Source organism: Corvus cornix, chromosome 15 (assembly GCF_000738735.6).
Source record: "Corvus cornix cornix isolate S_Up_H32 chromosome 15, ASM73873v5, whole genome shotgun sequence".
NCBI classification, from domain to species: domain Eukaryota; kingdom Metazoa; phylum Chordata; class Aves; order Passeriformes; family Corvidae; genus Corvus; species Corvus cornix.
Window position 1 is genome coordinate 169345 of NC_046345.1, and position 27692 is coordinate 197036.

The window sequence follows — 27692 nt, forward strand, 5'->3', positions numbered from 1 at the left end:
ATTGAGAAGAAATTTACAGTTTTTGATGTTGTCTTTGCCCCTTTCAGTCCTGCATTCGGCCACTTCCCAGTAAAATCTTGTCCATCAGTTTCCTGGGTTTTGTCTCATTGTCTGTGTACTAGTAATGTGTAGAGTTCCCAGAAACCATGAACACAAAAAAGAGAAATATTTTTCTTCAGTCATTGTATTTGAATCATATTGGTAATGTTAATAACAAGCCATAAGATGAGGCTGCCTTTCAAATGGGTTTATTCTTTCTCAGGAAGGAGGATGTGTGGGTTTAACAAATGCAAGCAAGAGACCATGGAAGAGGATCCCCAATAACACCAATTTTCAGCTATTAGTTTGTGTGGTTCAGAACCACAAACCATCCTTAACTTTCTGTAATGGAGCGTAACACTAGCCAGGGATGGGATGCTTGGTTAGCATATGCCACAGTAATTACAGAATTCATAATTAGCTGTACAGTCTATAGGAAATGGATGACAAACTATCTGCATAATTTATGACCTGTCTCTGCTAATTTGATTCTGCCATGCGTGAAGTTCAACTCGCCTGTTGCCTACCAGTCATTGAAAATATGTTTATACTGATGCATCTCTGAAAGGACAGACAGATGAAGGATAAGGATATTGTATGCTGTGACAGAAGTGAGATGAGCAAAATGTTCTTAAACTATTGTGCAATGCCTGCCTGTTTTAAATCATGAGCAAAAGAGATAACGCTTGCATAAGCTGTTGCCTTCACAATGTTATCAGTCTTGATTTGACCACAGAATTCTCATAGAATTTAGCGACATGAATGAACACTGCATCCCACTCTGAAATACTTCCTTGTTACTGACATGCCTTTTATGCAACTTTGCTAAGTGTAAAATGTAAACTTGTTACTGTTCATGACTGCAAATGAAAAGAATGTGAGAAAGGAGACAGAGCATTTTCAGGAGTGCTTTTTGCTCCTATCATTTCAGCGCTTCTCAGACTTTTAGACTAGTGTCTAGTAAAACCCCCCCACCCCACCCGACTCCTGGCATAACACCATTTCCACTCTTATCCCAACATCAGCTCCCATACAGAGAAACAATTAAACTTTCTGGGAGTGTTAACTGCTCCATTTTTACTTTATAGGGAAAATTTTAAATAATAGTAAAAACCCCCACATTATTTTGCTGTGAGATAATGAAGTAAAGCTTATTCCTCACCCATTGTACAGACATTTTAGGTAATATATTTTTATTATGGTAACACCACAGAGGCCCTTGGAATCTGCAGGACTGGCTTAGTGTAGCTCCCTACGATTCTCCTGCAGCTTTTTGCCTCAGGTTTCCTCCCATGATCTTCCAAAAGCACTGAGAGTAATTCCACCCATCCCTTGGCACATGATGAAGCTGTAACAAATGCTCTCACAGTTTTGGTCTGGCCTGCTTCTTCCTGGTGTAGAGCACACATCCCCTCATGGACACGGATGAAGAAGGGCTCTGAAGGGAACAGATGTTGACTACTGGTGGAAATGTAGCTGTACCTTCAAGCTGCTGTTTTTCTTCTACCACCTCAGCCGTCTTCTAGCTCCACCTCTGCCTTCAAAGGCAGATTGAAATGCAGATACATTTATGTTACCCTTTGATCTAATTTCATCTCAGTAATTTCTCATGTTATAAACCACTCAGAGTGAATAAACCAGTAATTAGACATTATGGCTGAGTTAGGTATAATTAGCTATTTAAAAGAGAGCTAATTATGCTGTTAATGGGATTTTTCATTTTGGGGAGGGAAGAGGGATAATGTTAAAATACATCTATAAGACTCTGGTTAATGCATAGAGTTAGCAGCCTACTGATTTTCTGTGTTTTGCTCTCTAGCTCTTCACCTGAAAGATGCTCCACTTTACTGGCAAATCCTGCTGTCTCTCCCTTTTAGTGCCTGCTCTGTGTGGGGGTATCTCTGCTGCCCACAACAATGGATAGAAAGTAGGAGACTGAACGGGAGGGCAAAGTCCACCCTTTCCCTTGGGCACCACACGTGCACGAAATATCCAGACTGTCATGGTCTAGATAGAGCACATCAGGAGTTCTGGATGGTGACTTGTCCACCTTCCCCTGACCTCCTGGACAGCTTTGGGGACATGTCACCAAGGTGTGCAAGTGGGAAGGCAGCCAGCTGGGGACTGTGAGGCAGGTGTCACTTTATCAGAAGGTTTATTTTCATGTTGCAATGTGAATCACCAACTCTTGTTCTGTTTTTATTGTGGACATTATGTCAAAACAATGCAAAGCACCCCAAGGAGAGAGAATGAGATTTTGGACAACTGAATATGCATGAGAACTTCTCACATTTGTCCTCAACCTGACACAGAGAGCTGTGCACATCTCAGACATTTGATTAACATTGACTGTGGACCCTGGAATGAAAGTCAGTGTAGCCACTTTCACTTCTCTGGAGGCTTTTTCTGCATTCAGCTGCTTCTGCTCTTTCAAAAGCCAGAGTCAATAGTAGTGATAGAAGGGATGTTGTGCTGCTCTAACCTCGTCATGAAAACAAATGCTAATTACTTCTGCATGAGCAAGAGGGACATTGTCAGTTTATTTAAAATCCATCACCAAAGGTACGGAGGTGTTTTCAAGATCAGGGTCAACTGGATTGGTTGTAGAAGGTTAGGAGGTGTTTTTTAAATTCCAGAAAATACCACCAGGCTTCTAATTTGGATTAACTAGGGAATAATTCTTTTTCTTTCCCTTACATTAATGATTTATTCCACATAGAAACCCATTTAGTTTCACGGTGAAGAAAGCTTGTTCGTGGCTCTCAATAGACTAGTCCCAGAAGAAAGGATAAAAAGCTGGTTTCTTCCTATCTCACATTAAAGATATGTGCTTGTTACAGGTATTGTTTAACCTGTGAAGTCTTACCTGTAATCCAACTGCTGCAGGCTTCATTAGTGTGTGTTGTGTTTCCCTGGAGCCTACAGGGAAGGAGGGATCTCTCTTGTCCTCTGTGCTCTGCAAACAACTGCTGTTTTGTCCTTGTGGATCTTCTTTCCCTTTGCTAATTGTACTTTGAGGGTTCATGGATGGAAAGGTCTACCACAAAACTGCTAACAAGGCAGGAGAGACAAATTTGGTCTGGAACTTCTTCAAGAGAATCCCTGCTCCTTATCTGGGATATTTTAGTGACAGCTTTTGCTAGTCAGAAGTCTCTGGCGTAGAAGAGAATTAACCAAACTCACAGGCTTCATCCCAGTAGGAGACCCTGAAGACTGAGCTGCTAGGAAATCACTACAGCATCAGATTCACCAGCTCATTGAAGCTGAGTTTAATGGTAGGGATTCCAAAGGTACACTGAGGGGCACAGGATTTTCAGGATTAAAAAGATGACACACAACACAAATATTTTTGACATTAAAACTTAATTTAATTTTTAATGAAAATGGTAGCATAATAAATGGCAGGGCAGGAAGTTGAGCCAATTTTTGTAAACAAGTTTAGAGCTGGGGGTATTTTGGAACAAAGCACAGGAATCTGGGTCCTGTGCAAAAGTTATTAAATAGCTTAATCATACATAGAGATGGGATTTAGTTTCAAGTGAAAGCTACATCAAACCTAAGCTCCTAATCCCTTTAAAATAAAACCCCTGAACATTAACCAGAAAATGACAGAACCTCTTCTATTCATGTTAAAAAAACCAAACCAAAACAATTTCAATACCATCTGTTTGACTTTGTGGAGCAGCGAAGAGGAACACGTACAAAAACATGCATCAGTGCTTTGCATACCTTCCAAAAGACCTATAGCTCCAGGGAAAATATAATGCCATCCTCACCCTCATATGAGGCGGTATATTTTTCCAGGAATGCTTCCCAGCAGCACTTCTGCCTTCTGTCCAGGACCACATTGTTGTGAAGCTTGGCACAGAGCACTGAGTGAAGTATGTCTGAGTCCTTCCTTTTCATCAAGGGAGCAGTGAAGATCTGTGGTATCCTAGGTAAAAGTTTCTATGAATTCTTGAGGGGAACAGACACAGTGAAGGGGGTAAATTCCATTTTATTCACCCTGGACTTTCCATGCTTTAACTGATCCCTTTTGGTCTGTGCTTCAAAGTAAACAACTTTCTGTTCTCTTTGATGTTTACTTTCAATTAGATAAGCCTTTTACCCCCATCAGCACTACTTTCAGTTTATTTACAATCTTTCTCCACTTCTGTGGTGATGAATGATAGTAATGATGATAATGAAACTGAAGGCTTATAGCAGGCTGGAGAGAGAGGCAACTGATGTGATTGAAATCCCATTCTGTGGCCCTAAATTCTTTCAGTATTTTCTGTTTCTGTATAACTGAATGTTGTACTTAATCTGCTGTCTTTCTATGCTCTTGCAGTTCTTTCACTGGTACAGCTTTCCCTGCATCTCTTCCATTGAGTTTTACATTTGACATGGTTTCCCTGGGTGAACTGCAAGTTTTTTCAATCTTACTTAACCTCCTTCCTGTGTTTTCAACAATATCAACCATGTTTCTTTCAGGTACTCTTGTAACTGGTTTTATTTTGGTTTCCATGTGAGGATAATCTGTCAGCTAGTAAAACATTTTATAGATGGTGCTTGTTTTCTGCTGCAAGAACACTTTTTATGCCCCTTGGTGAGGCATTTTGTTCCAGGGGACATGGTGCTGCCACCAACCTTGACAAAGTTCCTTGCTGAATCCACCCCATGCAAAGTGAGCCTGAGAAGATTAATTCCTTCTCTTTAGAAGTTACTCAAATTATCTATGTCTACTATTTTCTCACATTCAGATCTACAGCAACACCAACAGACTAAATATGAGCCTCTGCAAATCTTTAATCCCTCCTTCCTCTGCCAGACTTTCCAATTTTTTGTCTCCTTGCCCCTATGCTACCCTTTCCTTCAGCTTTAGCTTCTTTTGCTGTGATTCCATCAGGCCGGGACAGAGAGAAACAGTTACTAACACTGGAATGATGTAGTTAAACATGTTTTGAGCCATCACAACAGCCATTCAAGCTTTTCTTTCTAATTACCATAAGTAATTAATAGCTACCCAGGGGCAAGATTCAGATTAATTAATTCCCACCAAAGTCATCCTCCAAAGTACTCCTTTGACCAAATGTTAAAAGTAACTTTTTATAACTTGAAAGTAAGATAGGAAATTGTTATTAGCAGCAGTACAAATTCAGATGAGCTTAGTAGCTTTGCTAAGTTTTATTCTGCCATTTTCCTGTGCTTTTTCGTGTTGCACTGAAAAAGGGGAATTAAAACTTCCCCACTAAGGTTATATTGGTTTCTATTTCTTACATTACCCCAATGAATATTGCAAAATGGTGTAGCCATTATCTTCATTCATATCTTAATATACAAAGGAAAACAATTGAGTTCCTTTAGTTTGGCCATTCAGTTGGACAAACCAAGCTATTTGCCTGACAGTAAATTATTTTTACAAATGTGAACGGTGAAAAAGTGAAAGAGGGCACAAGGGTTCTTTGCTATTGACCTCATTGGGACACCAGTGATTTTATTAGAAGTATGATTTAATCTGCAGTCCATACCTGTGGCATGTAGCGTACTGATGTTCTACATTGATGGAGATAACCAGTATTTCCGAAGGCATTCAAGAAATTCAGTGAGAAAGCACTAAATTCACTGTTCCCAAAAGGAGATGTTCTCCCAATTCACTCCCTTCCCAGAGTGTGAGTCCATGCTCCTTTTCTGCTTTGCAATACAAGGATTTTCTGTGCATTTTATTCCAGGGATACCAGTTTTTCTTCTTTGAGTCTTGAAATGTCAACTAATTGTGAATAATCTTAAACAAGAGACCAGAGAGTGGTACTAGGTATTGATTATTTGCCAGGAAGAGCCAGATCAACATAGAGGTCTTTGAATTTACCAAGTCTTCAAAGCTCCACTGGTGATAAATCCCTGAAAACTTTTTTCCCAGTGCTTTTGTTTTAGGTGTCCAACATTCACTGTCTGTCAAACATGAGTACAATTCCAAATCCTCCATAAAGATTACATCACTGCAAATGATGAGACTTTGGGGAAGTGGTGTCTGCCCTTATCCCCTAAAATCTATCTTGGGAGGATTTTCATAATCTCTCTGAAATCCTGGATTTCCAGAACTCTTCACAGAACTGTCTAAAACCTCTCTGTTGAGAGCTGTGCAGGGAGGCAGTCACGTTGCCCTGCTTCAGTCTGGCTTGGTGCTGTTAATGGTTTCTCTACAAATCCTTGCATCATCATATATTTTTTAAAAGTGTTTTTGAAGACCAAGTGATCACATGAAGTAAATACGTAGAAAATCTACTTTGAAGAGTCTGGAGCCTGATTTTCAGGTTATGCTTTTATTTAGTGATGGCACTAGACATTTTGTTTGTTTAAGAATACAGGAAGAAAAAATGCTGTAGGCAGAGATAAAATCTTTTAATAGATCAGATGATGAAGTGGGAAAAACTAGCCTTTTGTACCCAAGAACTTGTCTGGAGAAGGGATATTAAGATGAACTTGAATAACTAGATGCTCTTAATTGTCCAACAAATCAGCTGGTCTACTGCAGGTAATTTCAAACTCTGCTGTTTTTTAAAGCAGAATTGCATAGCTTATATTCAACAGAATATCTGGAGTTCCTTTGGGAAGATCACGGCTTAATGTAAAAATCTAATTATTATGTTAATCACTATTCAAATAGCAAGGAGTAAAGTACAGACCTCCAACTGCAAGGTGACAATAGGAAGATATCAATCATTAGATTTGTTTCTGTAATACATAAGTTTTCAGGGTTTGTTGAAAGAAAACCACCCCTCTGGGGTGAAAAAAATTGCCTTGAAAATCAATGAAGTCATTGCAGTTGTAATTTAGTGTTTTGATAAAGCTGAAAATTAGCCAGTTAATATTCTTGTCACTGACAAATAAGAATTGTGAATTATTGGATGGGCAGTTTTCCACAGGATTGTTGGTATATATACATATACATAATTTTCTTTCCTCTAGAAATAGGCAACATTACTAGCAATGAAAAAGACAGCTCAGAATCAAAAGATGATTAAAAATCCTTCCTTTTTTCAGAGTGCCATTGTGTTAGGGTAGTGATTGAAGAGAGAGAGCCTTCAGAGACTGCATCGTCACGACACTGCAGCAGCCAGGCAGGAACAAGTCCAAAAATAACAACATGTGGGTAGAGTCAAAGGACTCAAAGCTGTGTCTCTGCAAGACATGGAGCAGCTCCTGAGTGTTTAGTACCTGGCAGGGCTAAACTCCTGAAAATTGACCCCAAGATTCTGTTCTTCCACCTCACTTTGATTTCTATTTTCATCTTTCACTGGTGTTGAAGATGAAACAGAAACAAGCTGAGCTGAAAGTTAGGAACGTGTAAAGTTAGAAAGAAAGTTAAGAATGTGTAAAGGTATGTAGGAAATTAAAAGTGAAGGGGTGACTGTGATCTTGTATTGATGAAAGTATTCACCTGCAAACATTAGACATAGAGAAAATGGCTCAAAGCTTAGAGCACAAGAACACAACTCAGGAGAAAGGCTCTCAAGTCACCAAGAGGTTTCTTATAACTTTGGAATAGCAACTGATTTCCATGAGCATCAGTCCCATATTTCTAACACTGATGGGGGAAACCCCTCATTTGCCATTCTTCTCTGGAAGAATAAACACTTTCTGTCCTGAGATGTGCAGAGACTATGTTGTGTCCTGTTGCATGGTGTAATTCAGTCTAAGTATTTTGGAATACTTAGACTGAATTTGTTAGGTTCGGTGTCTAAATCAGAGCTGTGTCTTTCAGATTCTGTAGAGGGTGGCTATGATGGATAATTTTTCAATTTACAATTTACAAACAGCAGGACACTGAAGGGGCAGGATACAGCTCACGCCAGTTGTTAAGTAGGTTGTCTTAAAGAGGAGCCTTGTAACATCTGCTCTGCTTAAACACTTGTGGCATAGCAAGGAAACAATGGAGGGTTACCCAAAAATGTTTCTTGGATCCCACTTAGGAGAAGAAACAGGTTTTGTGTGTCAGGCCGGACCAATCCCTTCTCCAGTCTTGCAAACCCTTCTGCAAATATTTCCCCCTCATGTGTATATCAGTGTAGAAAAATAACTAACCCTTATCATGTACAGTACTTATATTTTTCATCTTTAGAATGGTGTAAACACCTTTACAGTAACTTACCATAAATGTGTCTACAACGCATAAAAAAGATTGCTGAGAAGGAATATACTATCCTTTTACCTTTCTCTTATGCCAGTCATTAGAAAATCAGTCATATATTGCAGCACAATGGATCGATTTCATTGTGTACCAGTGATAAATTTAATGTACTCTCTACATGAAAATCCCATTATTGGGATTTTTAATGTAATACATAAATATATGGATTCTAGTAAAACCAAAAGAAACAGTAGCACTGACTGAACTCCTTTAAAAAGTACTTACCTTAAAAAGTAACATGATCCTTAGTCAATTCTTTCAACTTAATTTTCCTTTGCAGTGTTCATTTTTATAATGCAGGCTTTACTGCATTAAGCCAACAGATAAAAAGGGTGCTAACAGCCTGGCCACATTTTCATCTAACAAAGGCTACATTTAGCGGGCTCCATTACAAGTGGAAGCTTTAGATAGAAATAGAAAAAGAAGGACGACAGAGCAATTTATTTTTACAATAAAACAATTAGCTCTTGCACCCTCCCCTCCTTACAATATTCTGATGCTTAACACTACATTAATGAAGCACTTTTAATATAATTATGGTTGCTTTTGTTCCAGCTCTTCCTGATTTTCAGATGTGGCCTTAGAATTAACTGTCCTTGGCCAGAGCGAGATGTTCCCTTTAACAGGGCTGCAATTGTCATCTTTTAACAATTTCCTGAGACATCTATTGCTATTTTTAGGATTCCATTGGGATTTAGGGAGAAGAAAGAGAAAACATAACTTCGTGATGCTCCTCTCTTTGGGTAATTTAACCAACATAAAATTTGTGGCATCATTGTTGGGGTTTTCACAGTCTGAAGCTCAACATATGGCCACCAAACTGTTTTTCCTCTCAATCTTTAGATGCATTATAACTCATTTTCTTTTGCAGCAGTCTGAAGAAATTACTTGTATTAGGATCTAACTCCTAATACAAGTAATTCATTAGCAACAGGCTATGTTGATCCTGAAACCAAATGTAGTAATTACCCTAAAGGTCTTTAAAATGTCTCTTAAACAATGATTTGAAGGAGTGGGTTATTTACACAGCCATCAACAAGCTGTGGAGCGTTTAATCTTCCAGTTGCTGGTCTGCTCCTCAGTTTGGGTTGTGCTGGCTCTTATTTGTTTGTGGTCTATGACTAAGTGGGTTGATGCTGCACACAGCCAGCTAGTTTGCAGTCTCAGAAGGATGGAGGAATAAATCGACCATAGCAGCTGAATTCCCTTTTAATTTTTAGCATGTCACCTTCGGTTCAGTGCTGGAATACAGCACTTTGTAATTCAGCTCACCCCCTTTACTGGGCTGTTTTCTTCATCGTTCTGCATGTGGCTGGCTCTAGTGGGCTTTGATATGGTTATGAAATGGCAGCATGAATTACATTTCTCTCTGGATGTATGAAATTTATACCATTATGCCCTTATGCATATTAGGAGAAAACCACTCTTTTGTTTCGGATATAAGGTGATCTTTCAGTCATTAATGGGGAAATTCCTTTTCATGGTCCAGTCCATCTGTGAGCTATATGAACTGTGCATCACCCCCAGTCTTACAGCTCCAGCAGTTTCAGACACTTTGTACACGTGGTTGATCTTTCCCTTAAAAAAGCAAGACCAGTTCTGCTCGGTTTGTTTTATGCTGCAAGCACAAACCCCAAAACTGGCTCTGGTCTCTGTTTACCTTCAGGTATTCATAAAGGAACAAAGAGAATGTACTGCAGTACAGGACATTTGTTCTCCGCTGCCTTCCCCCTAATGAGCAAATTGGGTTTTAAACACCTGAATGTGACTCTTCCAGAAACAGGTATTAATTTTTTGTCTTCTGAGGTTTGGCTCAAGGAATAGGACCAGTCAGACACACAGACATTCTGCTGGAAATGAAGCCTACTAACCTTTTTCATAAAGGAGTGCGAACAATTATTTTAACACTCCTGGAAAACAATCAGGGTATTTGCTTCCTTGAGAGTAATTTTTTTCCAGTTGTTTCTGTTCTGGTAAAACTCCTCACGGTGATTGTTAAAAGCAAGCTGTGCAGCCCAGGAAGGGGATGGAGATAATTTGGTAGAATATGGGGCAGTGCATGATGGGAAAGCCCTGGTAGGAAACTAGAGACTGTGCCCTGGGAAAAAAAGAAAACCGATAAAATAATAAAAAATATATGTTTGGCTTGTCTTGGAGGGATAAATGTCCAAATAATCCATTTGGGACCTGTAGGGATTCCTTTAGTTGGAAAGAATTATAAGAGAGTTGTCAAATACGAGACAGGTTGAAGCTGTGTGGATAGAAAGATGATGGCTGGATCTGGGCTGCCCGGGCAGAATGCAAAAGCAGAGGTTTAAAATTAAACTGATGAAGGAGGAAGGAACTGGTCTTGTGGAAGTGTGGAAAGAGCAAGGGGTTTCCCTAGAACAGGTTTCTTCTGGGTTTGCAGGTTTTGCAATCCAACACTGATGTGCTGCACTTGCACAAGGCATCAGCATCACTCCTCTGAAAACTCCACAGCCACGTGTGGTGGCAAAGCCATGATTTTGTGTTGGACACAATGGGGTTTCTATTGCCAAGGCTGGCAGGAGAGGATAATAAAGACTTTCTTTACTTCCATACCAACCCCTGGAGACTGCTCAGGCCTTGGAAATAATCACAAGGAGCTCTTCTTTTGCTTCAATGCCTAAGGCCATGCACTCTAGTTCGTCAGGGATGCAGATTAATATTTAATGACCAATGACTTTGAAACTGAAGAAAAAAATTAATGGTCAACTTTAGCCTACTCTGCTCAGGGTTTAGGAGTGTGTAATTCTTTATAAGAAGAAATCTTTGCCAGATATTTAAATCTGGCGTTGTCCAATGAATCATACACTGATGAAAAATTCTGGAGCCATTATAGTTTTAAAAAGTAAATCATGCATTAGACTTTTGCATCACTTAATGTAGCAAAGAAGGCACCAGTTAAATATTACTGGCTTAATTAACTGAAACTAAATTATTGTTCAAAAGCAAATGCATCAATCTCATCCTGAGAGGCGTCTGAACTGAACTGAACTGAATTTATTTCTGCTACTGGAATAATTATAAAGTGTACTGTCATTGTTAATTTTGGTCTTGCTGTCAGGAAAACTTATGCTCACTGTCCATTGTCTTGAAGGACAGGAGGGGTTTGGAGCTGTGCTAGCAATGAGGAAGAGATTTGCTGAGTATTCCCATTTAATGGGCATTTTTTGGGACAGCTTTTATAAATATACAGCCACCAGGAAACTCGGCTCTGCCCAGTACTAAAAGATAGCCTAGATCCAGAAGGAAAAGTAAGCACCCATACTCACTCGACTTAATCCTGGTATTATGTAATCATTTTTCTTCATAAGGTGAGAATCTGGTTGATATAACAGGCCTTTTAAATCTATGTACTCTTTGAAATTAAGGATTCCAGCAAGAATAAATTCATTATTCTTTCTTTTTGCTTTTGCAGGTTGTCTGTTTTTATACCACTTTTGAGTAACTTAACTGTAATGTGACAGAATTATACACTGCTATATATAGTTGAAAATCCCATACATAAAAGCTCATTTTCTCTTACAGAAAAACAATGATTAGATTATATTTTAAATGAGGTTATGTGAGTACAGTCGGTGACAGTTACTTCTTCAGATATGTCCATATTGTTGTAAGATCAATACTTCATTGATTCAAATGATAAGAGAACTACTATTAGATTTCATGAAGTTGTTAATTAGCAAAATACCAGTAGTGCTTAGTGAATCACTAGGGTTTTATTGCTTAATTATATGCCTAACTAAGCATACCCTCTGTCCTAATTAGTGGAAAATTAGTTAAAAATATACAGGATATGGCCTACTTCTGTACGCAGTCGCAGTTTAACTAATTTTATTTAATTTCCAGATATTATATCAACATTATAAAATATTCAACACATGTATTTCATAGATCTGCTACCATTAGTGTCAAATTTGTTGATGCAGCTTAACTAATATAGAAGTTTAGAAATTAATGTTAATACACAGTTTATGAAGGCTGCCAGCACTTTAACCATAAATAAGGCATATTAATTTCAAGTGCTCAAATATGATTAAATGCCTATGTGAGACATACTTGACAAGACCAGAGGTACAGAACACCCTCTTAGTAAGAGCATGATTCTTCAACTCTAGAAATATGGGCAACAATCATCAAGGATCCAAAAGTCTCCCACTAGCAAGGATGGTGCTTGGTTTTAAATTACACCTGTGAGTTAAAAAACAGATGTTTTTTTCATTAACAGTCTTGGTTGTGACTAGCTGGTGACTTTGAACAGTATCTAACCCTCAGTACACAGTCTGAAGGAAGCTGAAACCTGAATTCTGCCTGCTCTGTGTTTGTCATGGTTTGGGGTTTTTTTCTAGTTTTATTTTGTTTGGTTTGTGAACAGTAGGATTTTCATTGGATCATAGTTCTGAAATTCAAGCTCTCTTCCTGGTTGTACTTCATTTACTAACCTGTTAAATCAGAGTATCCAACCCAGACTTAGGTAGTTCATGCAATACTCTGGGTACCTTTGGTAGCTTGTCTAGAAGTTATATAGGAAACGTGAAGTGTAATCAATGAATGAGGAAAAATTATGAGAAAAAAAAAGTGCATCTGTGGCTATTCAAACCAAAGATACCACCTCTGGTCTGGAAACTGCCTGAGCTGCAGATCAGTGAGGGCTGAGATAAATATCACAAGATATGTGCCTTGTTCTTGTAGAATTCGTTAGGCATTTGCTGCTGGAGACAAAATCCCAGGCTGAGGTGGCGTTTGATCTGACCTGGTCCAGGCATCACAGTGTAATAAATGCACCTCAGTTCTGCTGCTGGATGTGGGCTAATGTGTGGTCTCTTATCTTAAATCCATAAATTAGTGGTTCCAATCTGAAATCCTTAAATTAGTTTCTCTATTGAAATTGTGAAATCTCTAAGTATCAGGTCAGAGGGAGAGTAAGTGACATGCCAGAAATTTGTTCAGTGGGAATTGATGTAGTCAGCTTGAGTGAGGAATATAAAACCAGTGCTGTGTAGATAACCCTTCCTGGATGGTACATAATTCCTGTAGAAGGGGAAAAGGTTTTACGGACTTCTGGTTAGCCTTCCAATGATCAATAAAACCAGTTCTTCGAAGGTGATCCCACTGGGCATCTTCTACTGCATATTGTCAGGACAGGCCACCAAAATGGCTCACTTATTAAAGCTTTAATATTTTCCCACATTCTCCACTTCCGTGCATATTCAGGGCTCTGTTCACACTTATTCTATATAGGGCAAATGCATAACCTGATGCTGCACCAGCAGTGGGAAATTGTGAAGCTGTCTCACCATAAAGATTTCTATACAGAGATTCTTTCTGGAGAAGAAGAGCAGTGAGCTAAACCCAAGATCAAAGAGCAAGTGACCCCTGCCACAGGCTGGGCAGTGTCCCGAGCAGCCCCCTTTGCTTAACCCTGCTTTGAGCAGCGGGTTTGCAGGGCAAGATCTCCAGAGGTCCCTTCTGACCACCATTCTGTGACTGTAAAATGATGTCTATCAGTGTGTGTGTCAAAGTGAGTTTTCTAGGTATGGCAGAACATCTGCCAGGAGCACAGAAATAATTTAGGCTCCTCCAGAGAAATCAGTTGCTCATAACAAACATCTTGAGATATATGGGAAATGCCTGTGGGGAGATAGGTAACTCTGTTATTGTCTGCTGGCAATAACACATTCCTGCCAGTAGTTTTATTGCCATCAGTCATATTTCCCTCAAGTGAGCTCAAGGGGCAAACAAGTCTTGAGTATCCAGGAGATGACTAATGTCTTCGGGTAGAAGCAAACTTCCTCAGTAGTGTTAACTTAAGACACTAAAAAGTGATGCCATGAATGTACCTCTGCGCTGCCATCCTCACAGAAAGCATTCCAGGCAAGTGGAACAATCTCTTTCTGCATAAATCTTGTTTGCCATTAGCTAGATTTCAAGTTTTGCAACAATCCTGAGTTGAACTGCTCTGAAACACAGTGAAAACTTATATGCCACAGGAATTTCCTAAGTTATCAGTGCCTGATATATTTTTATGCAAGCTTCACATTGCCAAGCTGAAAAACCTCTCAAGAATGTCTCATAATGACCAAATCTATATATAACAGGGGAAAGCTCCAAATCCCTTCCAGCGTGTACCTTTCACAAAGAGCTCAATGTACCATTTCACAAATTCTCAGTGGTATTTACACTGCTTCCCCTACCCAGCCCTGTCCTAAAACTCCATGTGGTTAAACTCGTAAGCTTTGATCCAAATTCCGTTATCCCCTTCTCACCATTTGACCTTGTAAACTTGAAAATCTGGTCACTTAATTGTTATAAACAAGGGGAACCCAGAATGCCTTGGAACCTGGAGATCTTTTCAAGTTTTTTCCCAAGCTGTTTAACCTCAGGCATCAAAGGAGGAGTCACCTTTTAAGCCTGAACCTCAGACCCTCAGAACCCTGTGTACATAGCCATGAATTTCAGGTATATTGAAGAAGATCATTGACAGGAAATCATGAAGGGACTCTCTGGAGCTGAGTTCAGAATCTCTGGGGAATGCCAGCTTCAAAAACTCCTTAAATGAACAGCTTATAAAGGAATTCATATCTCCTCAACATAGCAAGTTCCCTGCAGAAATCATAGCTTTGCCAGCTGACTCCCAAATGCATTTGGACAAAAACTAGAATATACGTAATAGCAGGGAAGCCACTGGAACGACTGACTTTGAAGGAAACAATGGTAAATAAAAGCATTTTTGCTTGCTGAGGCTTTGCAGCTTTACACACTGAAGAAAACTCACAGAGGCCTCCATGACACTTCTAATGCAAGCTGGGGATGGTGAAAAGTATTTACAGCAAGATGATTGTGGATCTTAGGTCTTTGTATGAGGCAAGAAATTCTTTGATAAAGCTATTTACAGCATTCCTAAAAGATTTTTGAATGATGTGGTTTGTAAAATCACGCTGCAAATTTAAAATGTCATTTCCATTATTAAAAGGAGTTGAAACAATATCTAAAAACATACATGCAGTGCTTGTGTAATCAATAGGAGCAGATGCCTGAAGGTTTGAGGAAGTGACTGATCCACTGACCACCTGTTTTATTACCTTTGAATGCTGGGAAAGAGTGTGGCCCACAGGTACCAGGATTTCTGACATCAGTATCTCCACCAAAATATTTCCAGTGAAGACATCTAGTATTTGTCACTATTTTTCACAGAAGTCCTTGGGAGAATTTATCTTTCACATGTTTTTCTTGACAGGCTTGTGACCTTTTGTTATTTGGTGAAGTCAGTTGTAAAAACTCAGTATTGATTTTTCTGGGTTTAAGCACATGGTAATTGTACTTGGTTTAGCATTAAGTTGAAAGGATAAATACATATTTGTAAGAACTGGTGAGCAACCTACATCTCAAAATTTCCATTAACACTTCATGGAAAAAACCAAAAATTCTCCTGGATCTACTTGGTGGTACAAACGACAGTCTTATGTGGTGCCACTACATACATGAAGATTGTAATTCCACCCACCATTCTCAAAGAACAATTTCTTTCTTATCTCCCTCTCAGCTTTCTGTTCTTTGATTCTGTTACTATTATCAGAAAGATGAATCTCACAGTGCCTCACTGGTGTAGTTTCTCCCATGTAAGTTTTATGCATCTATATCCACTTGAGGGAGAGGAACAAATGCAGATAATGCAATCTTTAAAAATACAAGCACAAATCTGCAGGCTCTTCTCGTGCAAGACGATCTGTGTACTCAGAGAAGCTGTGTACTACGTTAGCATCAACTATTTTGATGTACAATGAACTGGGAATGAAACATTTTCCCTAGCAGCTATCAGCAAAGTTCATGTTGACCTCTAAAAGAAGAGAACATTATAGAACCTGTTTGACTCTAGAGGAGGGTAGGTTACGTGGGCAGATGACTCTTCTGGAGTGAGAAGTGCTCTCAAGATGGTGGCTAAAATGAGCTTGCAATACCAAAGTTGGAACTGTCCAGCTGCAGCTGCTGCCTGGCTGGTCAGGGAGAAGTTTTGTTCTTGACTTGCACACAGCTGTAAGCCATTGGTGTTAGCAGAATACTGGAGAAAGCAACAGCTGTCCTCTTTAGTAAGCACTAGAAAAACATTAATTTTCATTATCTGAATTAAAAGTCCCCATACCTAAATAGGTTTAAATGCACTTGATTTGCATGGTTTAATGATATAATTTGTAGCTGTTTGTTTACCGTTCCTCTCCTGATAGTTTAAAGAAAAAAAAGTAGTTTATCTATCACAATGGGTAAGTATTCAATTTCCACTCAGTTCAAGTCCTTTAGAAGCCAAATAATTTCATCCTTTTCCATTCCACAGGAAAGCAAAGATAAATATAATCTTCCATACCTGTAATTTCACTGATAAACTGTATATATTTGTGGCCACGGATAAAAGTATCGTATGTGTTTTAGTGACTTCAGAACTATGAAGCTTACCCCATTTATTTCTACCCATATGAATTTGACAGTATTCCATTTGGATTTTGTGTTCTACAGCACATCAATAATCTTAGAAAAATGCCTTTCTCTGCTCTGTGAGACAAGGTTGATAAGCTAAATGACTAGAATGGAGTTTAAGCTTTTGAGGAAATTTCAAGGCCATCTACTAGGGAGGAAGAGACTTTTTGGGTATCTCTGTCTAATTATGTGTCTCACAGGTGCATGTATGTCACAGATTACTGATATTTGTAACTTGCATTATCATGTTGCCTTTAAAGAGTTGCTATGAATATATGGGATTTGCAGAGCTCCTGCTCCCCAGGGCTTGCTCTCCCTGCTGCTGTTCACTGCCCAGGGAGCAGTGCTGTGCTGCAAGCCAGGGCTGTGGCTGCCTACAACTGCTCCCTCTGCAGAGACTCCTGGCTGGCAATGCGCACTCTTCACCCCTTAGGCTTTGTAGAAGCAACTGTGCTTTGCCCACCACTACCTTGTCTGCTCCTGGAAAGTTACAGTTAACTGGAAAGAGCATTCCAGACAAGTCCCTCCTTCTAGGCATAGTGAGAAATACCTCACAGCCAGGGTTACCAGCTCAGCTGAACACAGACAGAAGAAGCAATTGAATTACACTATTTATTCCCTTCTGCATGAAACATTATTCCTAGCCATCTTTTCTGTTGCTTTGTCCTGTTAATTAAGCGTTGATGGAGACTTCCCACTCTTTTCTCCTGGAGTCTGTTTCATAGTCATACCTTACACAATTTTTGCTGGAATTCTGCCTGAAAATTTTTGTCTTTTTCTTGGTGTCATTACATTACTCTTGGCTGCACACTTGCTGATCCCCTTTAGTGATCTCCAAGTGATTATGGGTCTCACAGAAGTGTTGGGCTATCTTGGTGTGATGCTGTAGATGGGGAGGGGGCAGAAGGATGTGCAGAGTTTTACTCTCCACATCCAGCCCAGCTGGCCAATCCATCATTAAATTTTTTTTCCGTTTCTACGGGAACATAAAAGGTGTGTGCACTCCATGACAGCTGCCTGCACATAAATGAATTTCATCCCCAGCAAATTTCCAGAGGCTGGAATTGAGCCCAAGTGTCCTTATATTCAACCTTAGACTACACTACCTTCTAGTGGCATTTCACAATATTTCTTCCCTTTTAACTTTTTGGCACTTGCTGACAGTGATCAGGAGACTCTGAGGCACAGATATACTAAATAAAGGTAGCTTTTCAGTCTCTAATTACAAATCTTTTCTATTCTCAGAAGCAGCACAAATAGCATGCCAAAAATCTCATTTTTCTTCATGGACTCTGTTCCCATCAACCTGTAACTGAAACTACAAAAAATGTATTTGCTGTCTTTTAATGCCAGTCTACATATCACAAAAAATCTGATTGACGTAAATGGATTCATGGTTGATAGGTAGACTTAGATAGGTATTCTGAAGTGCAGGTAGGCATTCTCCAAATATGAAACTGAATTTAGAAGTGTTGAAGTGTTTAAGAATCCATGAAGTGATGTTGGAAGAGATGTTCGCTTGTTAGTGGTTTCATTTCACTTTGAATTATTTTTCTGAAAGCCAGAAATAACAATAAATTATAAACCCAATTGGTTTAGATTAAACTATAATGAGAGCATTTCAGGCTGTGTTCTGCTTGGACGGCAGTGCAGGAAGACTGTAACTAACCGCAAAAGTGCTTGTAGGCGGTTGTATTCTGGCCAGCTTTTAAATTTGTGTGTGTAAATTAAGAAGAAGCCCAGGACTGAGCTGATGCACCAGTTCCAACTGAGCACAGGCGCTCACTGAATGTGACTTGCTTACTGATTTTTGAGTAATTAAAACATCTTTTGACCCAGAAGATGCAAGAGGCACAAGAATAGGAGTTTCTTTCCAGGGACAGCAGGGTGGGTTTGTCTACATACATGGTACAGCCTGCATGTGACTGTGTAACCTGATTTTTGGACAGCAAGAATTGAGCTTACAATTTAAGCAAAGAGAAACCACTGTTAAAGAGCCACATAAAAGCTTAGTGAGTTATTTGACCATGGGCTGGCAAGAAGGGGAGGGAGGAACGAGTCGTGCTACACTGGATTAGTCAAGGTTATACTTAATAGCAATGACACAGGTGCAATGTCATAATCTGTACTTTATGCCCATGAGCAAAAAGGTCTGTAAATTATGTCTGTTCAAACTCTTGGTAGTAATATTGCCTTAGCATCTGGCTTTGGAATGTATACATTTAATTTTCACTGTTTATGACAAAGACCTCTTAAAAGTTTGGCAGCATGTTGACCTACAATGCAGTCAGGTGGACAAAGAAGTGGAACTCATATTCTTTCTGGTGTGCCTATATATATTTCATAATTATATATAATATGTTAGATATGTATTATACATATCTAACATGTGCATAGAGTGCACAACTTGATAAAGAAGGGAAAAAATGGAAACAAAACTGGCAGGAATAAGTTTCTCTTCCTATGCACTCAGGATAGCCTTGTTCTGGTTTTCCATCAGGCCATAATTCTGAGCCTTTGGTACATGAACAAAAAGTCATAGAAACTCTTTGTTGCTGTCAGCTTTGTGGGAAATTGACATCTTCTCCAAGTGAGACTAAGGATAACCTTTTCTTTTTTTGATTCCTGCCTAAGCTGTAAAATATTATGAAACTCTTCAGACAAATAGTGTAGGACAGCTATATCCCACTGGAAAACCTAGCTGTTCCTTTTCTTGAAATTTGGTCTTATCCTTCAGGAGATATTGCCTGCATAGGACTTACCTTATTACTGTCCAAATTATACACAGTTGCGTGATTTTTGGACAATAAGATTAACAAAATCTGTGACATGTCATAGTTTGACTTTAGAAGTAAACACAGTGGAAAATGTTGAATCCACCTCAATTTTTATTAAAAATTTTTATGACTTGATGATCTAACAAAATAATCAGATAGACCATGATTAAAAAAGAAATTGGTTTAAGTAATTGTTCTGATCCTTTGTGTGCTAAGGTTCACTCTCCTCTCCTTCTCCATACTTAATTAACAATTTAATTCAGTTGTGATAGAGATCAAAGCAAAGGCAGCAAAAATAATCTTGATCCAGTTCTAACACATCAGCCAGGTCTTAAGCAGAGTCAGAGAGGGAGGGAGGCTCAAAAGGCTTTTGTTATGAACATGACACTCACACATGTGCTTTATAAAGTCTGGATAATCTAGGTCTGAGATGCTGCTGAGGAGTGTGCACTGAGCCTGCACCACAATCTGGTTCTCTTCCTTCTCCTAGGACTAGTTTTTGTGCAGCTAAGTAATCACCCAGTTCAGGAAACTGCTCTGGCCCCAAAGCAAAGAATTATTAATATTCAGCTTCATCAACTTCCTGGTTAAGCTGGCTGCAGAGCCCAGCAAGCTGAGCTGGTGCCAGCACAAGAGGGAGAGCATGCAAGCTTGTAGGTTGGGAAGGAAAAGGAAAGATCAGCATTAAATCAATTTGACCATGGAACTGCACTTCAGGTCTAACAAGCCACATAATGCATTGCTATTCAGAGCTCTGGTATAAAAATCTCTAATGTGTGTCTAAAACAGAGGGGTATTCAAAAACAACAGACAGAGAATGTCTGGGGGGGACAGAGTCCCTGCATGACGTTGTGTTTTTTACCAGTCAGACTCCTGGAGACATGCCCATGCTGTGCCCACGTTTCTCTGTTAGCACCAGGGAAGGATGACTGTCAATCCAGGTGAGGGACGAGCACCTCACCATGCCCACGTAGGGAAGCTGGATCTCCTTGTTTTGGTGAGTGCATCTGCAGGCTATTTTCCATTCTCTGCCTCTTGAGCATTCTCTGGGGGCCCTCCTACATTTCCAAGATTTTCCCAGATGGCTGCTCTGGAACCCAGATGTTGTTTATTTTCTCATTTGTCACTTTAAAAGCAACAATACCGAAAAGGGAATAGAATGAGACAAGTGTCTTCCCCATCCAAGGAAAAAGAAAGGGACCTGTCAGTTTCCAGCATGTGCATTTTTGAGGTTGAGAAGGTTGTCACAAAGTGTTGCTCCTCTCTTAAAAGCATCTTCCCATTCTTCTACAACCAGAAGGCTTCTGTTTAGTGAGAAGCTGGGCTTTAGAAACTTCATTTCTAAAGAGATGTCAGCGCTGTATGGCTCAGCAGGAGCTTTTTACATGTTGCATCTGGGAAACTTCCCTTTGCTAATGGTTAGGTTAACAACAGCTCTGTGACAGCCTGGGGTAGAAATCCATGAAGGTCTCTGGAGATCCTCTGTGAGGTATGACTCTGCTCCTGGTGGTTCCTCCATGGGGTTAAAATACGTGTATTGTGTAGACATGCCAAACATGTCACACTAAATTTATGCATGAAACTGAAGAGTGTTGCCATTTCATTTTTGGAGACTTCTTTCAAAGGCATAGTTATCAATCCCATACTGACAGTCCTGTCAGAACACAAAATCTCTTATTAATATTGCACGGAATCCAGTATTTATGAGATCAGCCCTTTGCAAGGGTTCAAATAATAGAGAGTGAAAAAAAAAAAAAACTTGGGTGCAAAAGTTCAAGCATCAACAGCCTTCCCACTGGGGCATTCCAGGCCATTCAGTTCTCTGGGGCATTGAAGACCTTTTCCACCACACTGCAGCGCTGAATAATGAGACTCTCAGAATTGCGTAGTTCCTCCAAAGTGTTGCTAACGAGATTGAGGAGGACTTGGGCTGCAATCATTCTCTTTAATGATATTACAATAAAGATTGTATCTCTTGTCCATTCATTTGTCAGAAAGTGTTTTTATAGCAGATACATCTGTCACCCAAGATCAAATACCAAACCTGGTACTTCACGTGCAACACACAGTTCTCTGCATTGGACAGAGGTCTTCAAGCAGAGACTGTGGTCTGTGACATTTTTGTCACAATGCTGAGGTTCATTTCCTAGACTGGAAATAGGTGTGTTGCTACCTGAATGAACACATGTAAAAGAGATGGTCCAGTCTTCCATTTCATCGGCTCCTGTGGCATCTGTAATAGCCACGCTTCTTGCTTTGCTTACGTGTGCCAGGCCTGATGTATTTGTATCCTCCCTATCACCCATCTTAAGAAAAGTTGGAGTGAATTTGAATTCATGTTTAGCAATGCTCAGAGCCTGAAGAAAAGTATTAATTGAGCTTGCAGAAGCATTTTTTTGGTTGCAAAATTATTCATATTCATTGCTGAAGCATCTTCTAGGAAAGCTCATAGGCAATTTCAGGCTTTGACAGGATGGAGCTCATTACTTCCACCCAAGCTAAATGTCAATTTACATACTAATGTCAGTTTTCTTTTACCTCTCTGTGCCCAGTTCCACCTTTTAGAAAACCAAATGCTTACAGTAATTTTTAATCCATGAAATCACAACAGCTAAGAATTCGGCCCCAGATGTATTTCTCCAGTAGGAGCTATTACATAAGGCAGGGCAAATTGTGGGCTTGTTCTCTCACTGCCTCAGAGAGAAAAGGGGCTCTTTAAGGAATTATAGTAGAAGTAAAAAATTCAAATGTGATAAAAAATAAATGTGAGAAAATTCTGGAGAGCACTGATTTTTTTTTTCAACTTTAGATTATCAGAAATCCATCTAATTGGTAATTAAAAAGAATAATAGCAATGGTGAAGGAGGCAATGAATAACAGCAAAAAAGAGGAACCACACTTCTCCTTTTACATGCACATGGGAGGTAAATCCATAAGATGAAGAATAGGAAATTTTTAGCATCCATGCAATAAATACACTCAATTTTCTCCCAAGTGACATATTTAAGAGAAGTTGGTTCACATTCATTTAAATGTCCCACTCCTTTGGGCAGAGAATTTTTGGTTTTACAAAGACTCATGTAATGAGCTAAGCAACAACCAAAAGGGGAATATAAGAGCGGATTTTAAAATATTTTCCAATGCTCTGGGTTTTTTTGTGTTTCTTGCATCTTTCTTTGTGATGCCTGTGATGCTTGTTCTTAAAGTGGGATTTTATTCTAGGAAGACTTTGTTACTTTTATGTGCACTTTAGAAATAAATTTTCTCAAGTCTGTGGTTTCTGTTCCTTTTGAAAAGAATAATTCCGCTGCATTTCCCTGGTTCTTGGAAATGTCAAAGCAACATGTTGCCAGGATTAGGAATAATACATATGCAGAGCATCTGAACCAGAGGAGATTTAGCACTCATACGAACAGGAAGCAAGAAATGTACCAATTCTTTGGCCTCCAACAGCAATCCAATAAGGCTTGGAAAGTGATTGTTTTATAAAAATACTGGTAATAGATTTTTAGTTTACACAGAGTAGTAAGGAGCACTCTTTTGATCAAGTCTGCACCAGGAGATGGCAATTTTTCCTTTTAATGAAAATTTCTAAAATGGAAAATATTTGTTTGAGTAGAATCACTTTGCACGGATATATTTCTGCTCCCATGTAAATCACCGCGGATTTACCGTGGCTATGAAATTTTTGGTCTTTGAAACCTTCCTTTCAAATATAGGAGGCGGGATTTGTTTCCTTTTATTAGTGCTCTCCTTCAAGAGGACACAAGAGTCTGTGCTTGCCGATTAGTGGGTGCTCCTGAAGAGGTAAATTCATAAACTCAGCCAAGTAATATTTACAAGGCTGCCATTTCTGGGCACTACTTCACATATTCTCTGTACACACACCAAGAGTTAAGAGAAAGTTTCCTGACCATGGAGCAAATTCTTACAGGTAAGGTGAGAGGGGAGGTAAAGTAGCATGACTAAACTTTTCCATTTCTGCTGTTAATAGCTTCTAGTCTTGGTCCAGTACCTCATGATCCAATTTCTAGGTTATGGTGTGTATATGATATATATTTTTGTCACCTCAGAAGCGTGAAAATACTTACTAAGGGGCTGAAGAACTTCATGGTGACTGGAAAGTAATTTTTTGTAGTGATGAGCACCCTGAGGTTTATAGACCTAAGCATGATAGAAGCTACAGGTGAAATAGCTGCATATGCAGATTAGCACATTTACTGAACTTGCTGACAGCCCCAGCAGGAAATAACCTTGTGTTCAGGTCATGGTAGTGACATGACAAGGCTTGTCTTCTGAATTGCTCTCAGTGTCACACAAGATTTCAAAACTTGTAAGTGTGCAGGCTGAGTTTCTGAATAGCAAATCTGGAAGCGTTTGGCAAACTCTTCATGTTGGATTTGCCGTTAGGTGCATTTAAAAATCTTTGTTGTACTCTGTGTCTGAGTGAGTGTTACAAGGTTAACATGTGAATATATTTTGTTGACAATGTTCTGCAAATAAAAATTACACATAGGAGAGGCACAAAATGAGCACTGGAAAAAATGTGTTCAGAAAAATGAGCTCCACAAAAATTAGAAGGTAGGGCAGAAATATTAAAACACATTTTATTTTTCAGAAATACCTGCAAAACTGGTGCTAGTGCCATCAAGTGATGGTAGGTGATAGACTGAGATGTTTTATGTCAGGAATGAGAGCAATCATATTCCCAGAAGACAATTCCAGGCTGATCTCCAGAACAGATAGGGTTTGGCCAGCCTCCAAATAAATCTCTTTTTAAAAATGCTTATTGCATACAATGTCAGAAAAAAGTTTAGCAAATCTCATTTTCCCTTTTAATTTGTTCCACAAAGGATATGGTAACTGAAGACGCAGGGGAGAAGTCCACAGCCCTGTACAAATCTGAGTGCCTTATACATACATTATTTATACTGCAGACTGAGGTGAAATTTTGGTCTGTTGAACTGAATTTTTACAGTAGAGTGTAGAGAAATTATTCAAACAAGGTGTTTCTTTAATTGCAGTGCACTGGGGATTACATAGAGAGCAGAACAGATCCCAAATTCACCCTTTCAGCTGAATGATGCTGTGGTTTAGTGTTACTACCCAAGGCAGTAAAATAAATTGCAATGGAAAACAAGGCAGACTGGCTGCCTTAAACTGCTGAGTTTTGATTGCACTTTGTGTCTTTGTCTTTTGTTTGCTTATGCTCAGGGCTTTATACCAGAATAATGGTATGAGGACATGAATCTGCTCATTAAAACTGAGAGAAAACCACTTGTAGTGGCTAAAATTCAGCACAGCTATAACGTGCTCTCTGCTCTGATCACTACCCTAATGAGTGGTAAGATGTTGATACCCCAGAGCAGGGTTATTTGCCTCCCAACTCTGCACAGGGAGAAAGGATGGGAAGAAGAAAGGAAAAATTGAGGAACCAAGTGTTCCTTCACAAATTTTGAAACGTTGAGTTACACTCTCATTTAAATAGATTTTAATGCATTGCCACATAGTACTTGAGCATAGGCAGGGCTGCTCAGTGCAAGTCTGATTTCCCCTAGAAATATAAAGCAGGCATTTTCTATGATACCAATACGAAATTGAGCGTGAGTGTATTAATTTTTTTAAAGAAAAGATCTGCATATGACCTGCAGTATTGCTATGCCAATGATGTCTTGGTCTTTTAAATAAAGTATTTATGAACGCTTTTAGTGACAATATTATCTCTTGCTGGAGTTATTCATTTGATGCCACACCTGTATCTTTCTGAGAGAACAGAAAATCTCTCAATTTTGCCATCTGTTTCAGACAGTCAGCCTGTGCTTATAATTTCTAAGTAATATTTGAAAGGGCAGAAAAACAGAAAGCAAGAAATCCATGCAAATAAGTTTCTGGAATGCAAGAAAAGATCATTAACCCTTCCTAAGTTCAGCCAGTTGAATCCCAGATCTTACAAGTCAGCTGCCCAGATAGGTTACCAAGCCTAAAATGAAACAAAAATGAAGTCAAGTCTAATTTAGCTGCTGCTGTTAATATGGTTTTTGGCTTATCTTTGAGATCCTTCTTTAATCCCCTTTAATTACTTAAATGCTATAATTTATTTTGAAATTAAACTATAATATTTTTTTCTATTTCAGAAAGAGTTAATAAAGTTGCTATGACAAAATTTATGTGACTAAAACAAATTAAACCACTGTTAAAGAAAGGAGGTAGAGTGCATTTTCTCCTACTCCTGAGATCCAGCCCTACAGAGGATTTTGTCTCTTTTTTCAGATCCACAACAGGAGATCACATTATGACTGACATGCTGACGTATTTTTCGCTCCTTGTAAGAACCTAAGCAGTGTAAGAGTCTTGGTATGGGCTGCATTCCAGCTTGTTGAAAGATCCCACGTTTGTTACGAGAGGCTCCCGATTAAAAGTTTCCTCACCCTGAGTGTCCGCGCGGTGGCATTTCAATTCTGCACTTGCTACAAATGCACAGTACGTGACCGTTTCCTTGGTTTTCATCCCTCTCACTCCATTCCTGAAAAATAGCTTAAGAACTGCCAAGTACAACCCTTTCACACACAGCTTTCCTTCTTCCGGGATTTAATTGAGATTTGGAGCACCAAAGGGTGCAGGAAATTCAATACTGTATTTGAAGGCCATTGCAAATGCAAGAGCCACAACTTCTGCCTGGGGAATACATTGTATGTGCACAGGGGAGGTACCTGCAGGTGGCTGGAATGAACATTCCCCTCTTTCCCAGTGAGAATTTTCAACCTGTATACATCACATTTATCCCTCCCTGTGTTGGACATTGCTGCAGGATACTTGATTTGTCTCAGTTGCTGCTGGTAAGAGAAGAGGTGACTGATACCTATCTTCAGCTCCCCAAACACAGGAGGCAGTTGATGTTGTGTCAGTGAAGCTTATTGTTTAGATCCTAGAAGAAATGTTCAGATTCCTGGGAAATGGGGCCTATAGAATAGAGTATTAACCATTAATATTAGGATGAAGCATGTGTTTAAGAAACGTCCACAGAACATGCTGAAATTGCAAACAAGAAAACTCTTACAGCAGCCACAGCATTCCAAATGCAGGGAGGCTACTGCTTGGGCCATCTTCTATAATCTGTACCTGTTGGGTATCCAGAATGAGTAAAGGGAGGCAAATATAATGGGCCTGAGGCATTTAACAAAAATTATTTACCAAAGCTTAGGAGCTGAGGGCCTGGCACAGTGCAAATTTTGCATTGCTTTTTTTTCATCTTGCTCTCTGGAAGAGCAGGATGGAAGGGCAGGTGAAGAATATGGGAGGAATATATAAAGAGGAACAGATAAGTAGCAAGAGGCAGTGAACACTAAAAAAACCCAACCCAAACCAAGAAACAACAACAAACTCCAAAAGAGAATCAAATGAAAGCAGAAATAAAGGGTGCAAGATATAAAAATACTTGGAATGACAACTGTATCTCAAAAATGGTGTAACAGTGAAAGCAAACAATGCTTTCGACCCTGAAAGTATATCTCTATTCTACTCTAAATCCAATTACATATCTTTTCCCTTTGTCTCACTGACCCTTTTACGAAGAACAAATGGTTCATTTTTCTCATCTGGTTCCAGGACACTGATTGGAGCATTGCTTCCAGCAAAATACTTTAAAATATACTTAATTTGAAATCCAGCTGTAATGGGGTTACTCATATACTTACCATTAAGCATGCACTGAAGTGCTTTGCCAATTTAGTCCCAATATTTACACCTTCTGTGTTTCCATATCCTAATAAGAACTTAATCTTCTAACACATAACACATTGAATTGACATATTGTGTAAAATATATCTGCAGGGATTTGACAGGTTAAATTTTATTGTAAATAATGAGGAATAAATCAAATCCCATTGGTAACATTGATTCCTGCTGGTGAAAGGTTCCTGCTGATTCCCATGCTTTATGCATACAGAAGAGAAGAATTAGGTAAATGTTCCCTAGGTGGGAAGGATCCTCCTAAGTGGGAGGATCTTATAAGCTGCAAAACAACAGATGTCTTTGTTCTATATCAATCATTTAAGTTGTGATTATTCAGCAGTAGGACTCTGCCCATGAAGAAGAAAATAAGAGCATCTGTAGAAGCCTTAAAAAGAATCCTCACTGCATTAATTTTATGTTATAGTGCTGCACCTAAGCTGAGCTTGTCTTCTGGGAAGCATTGGATAAGGTGTGAGCATAGC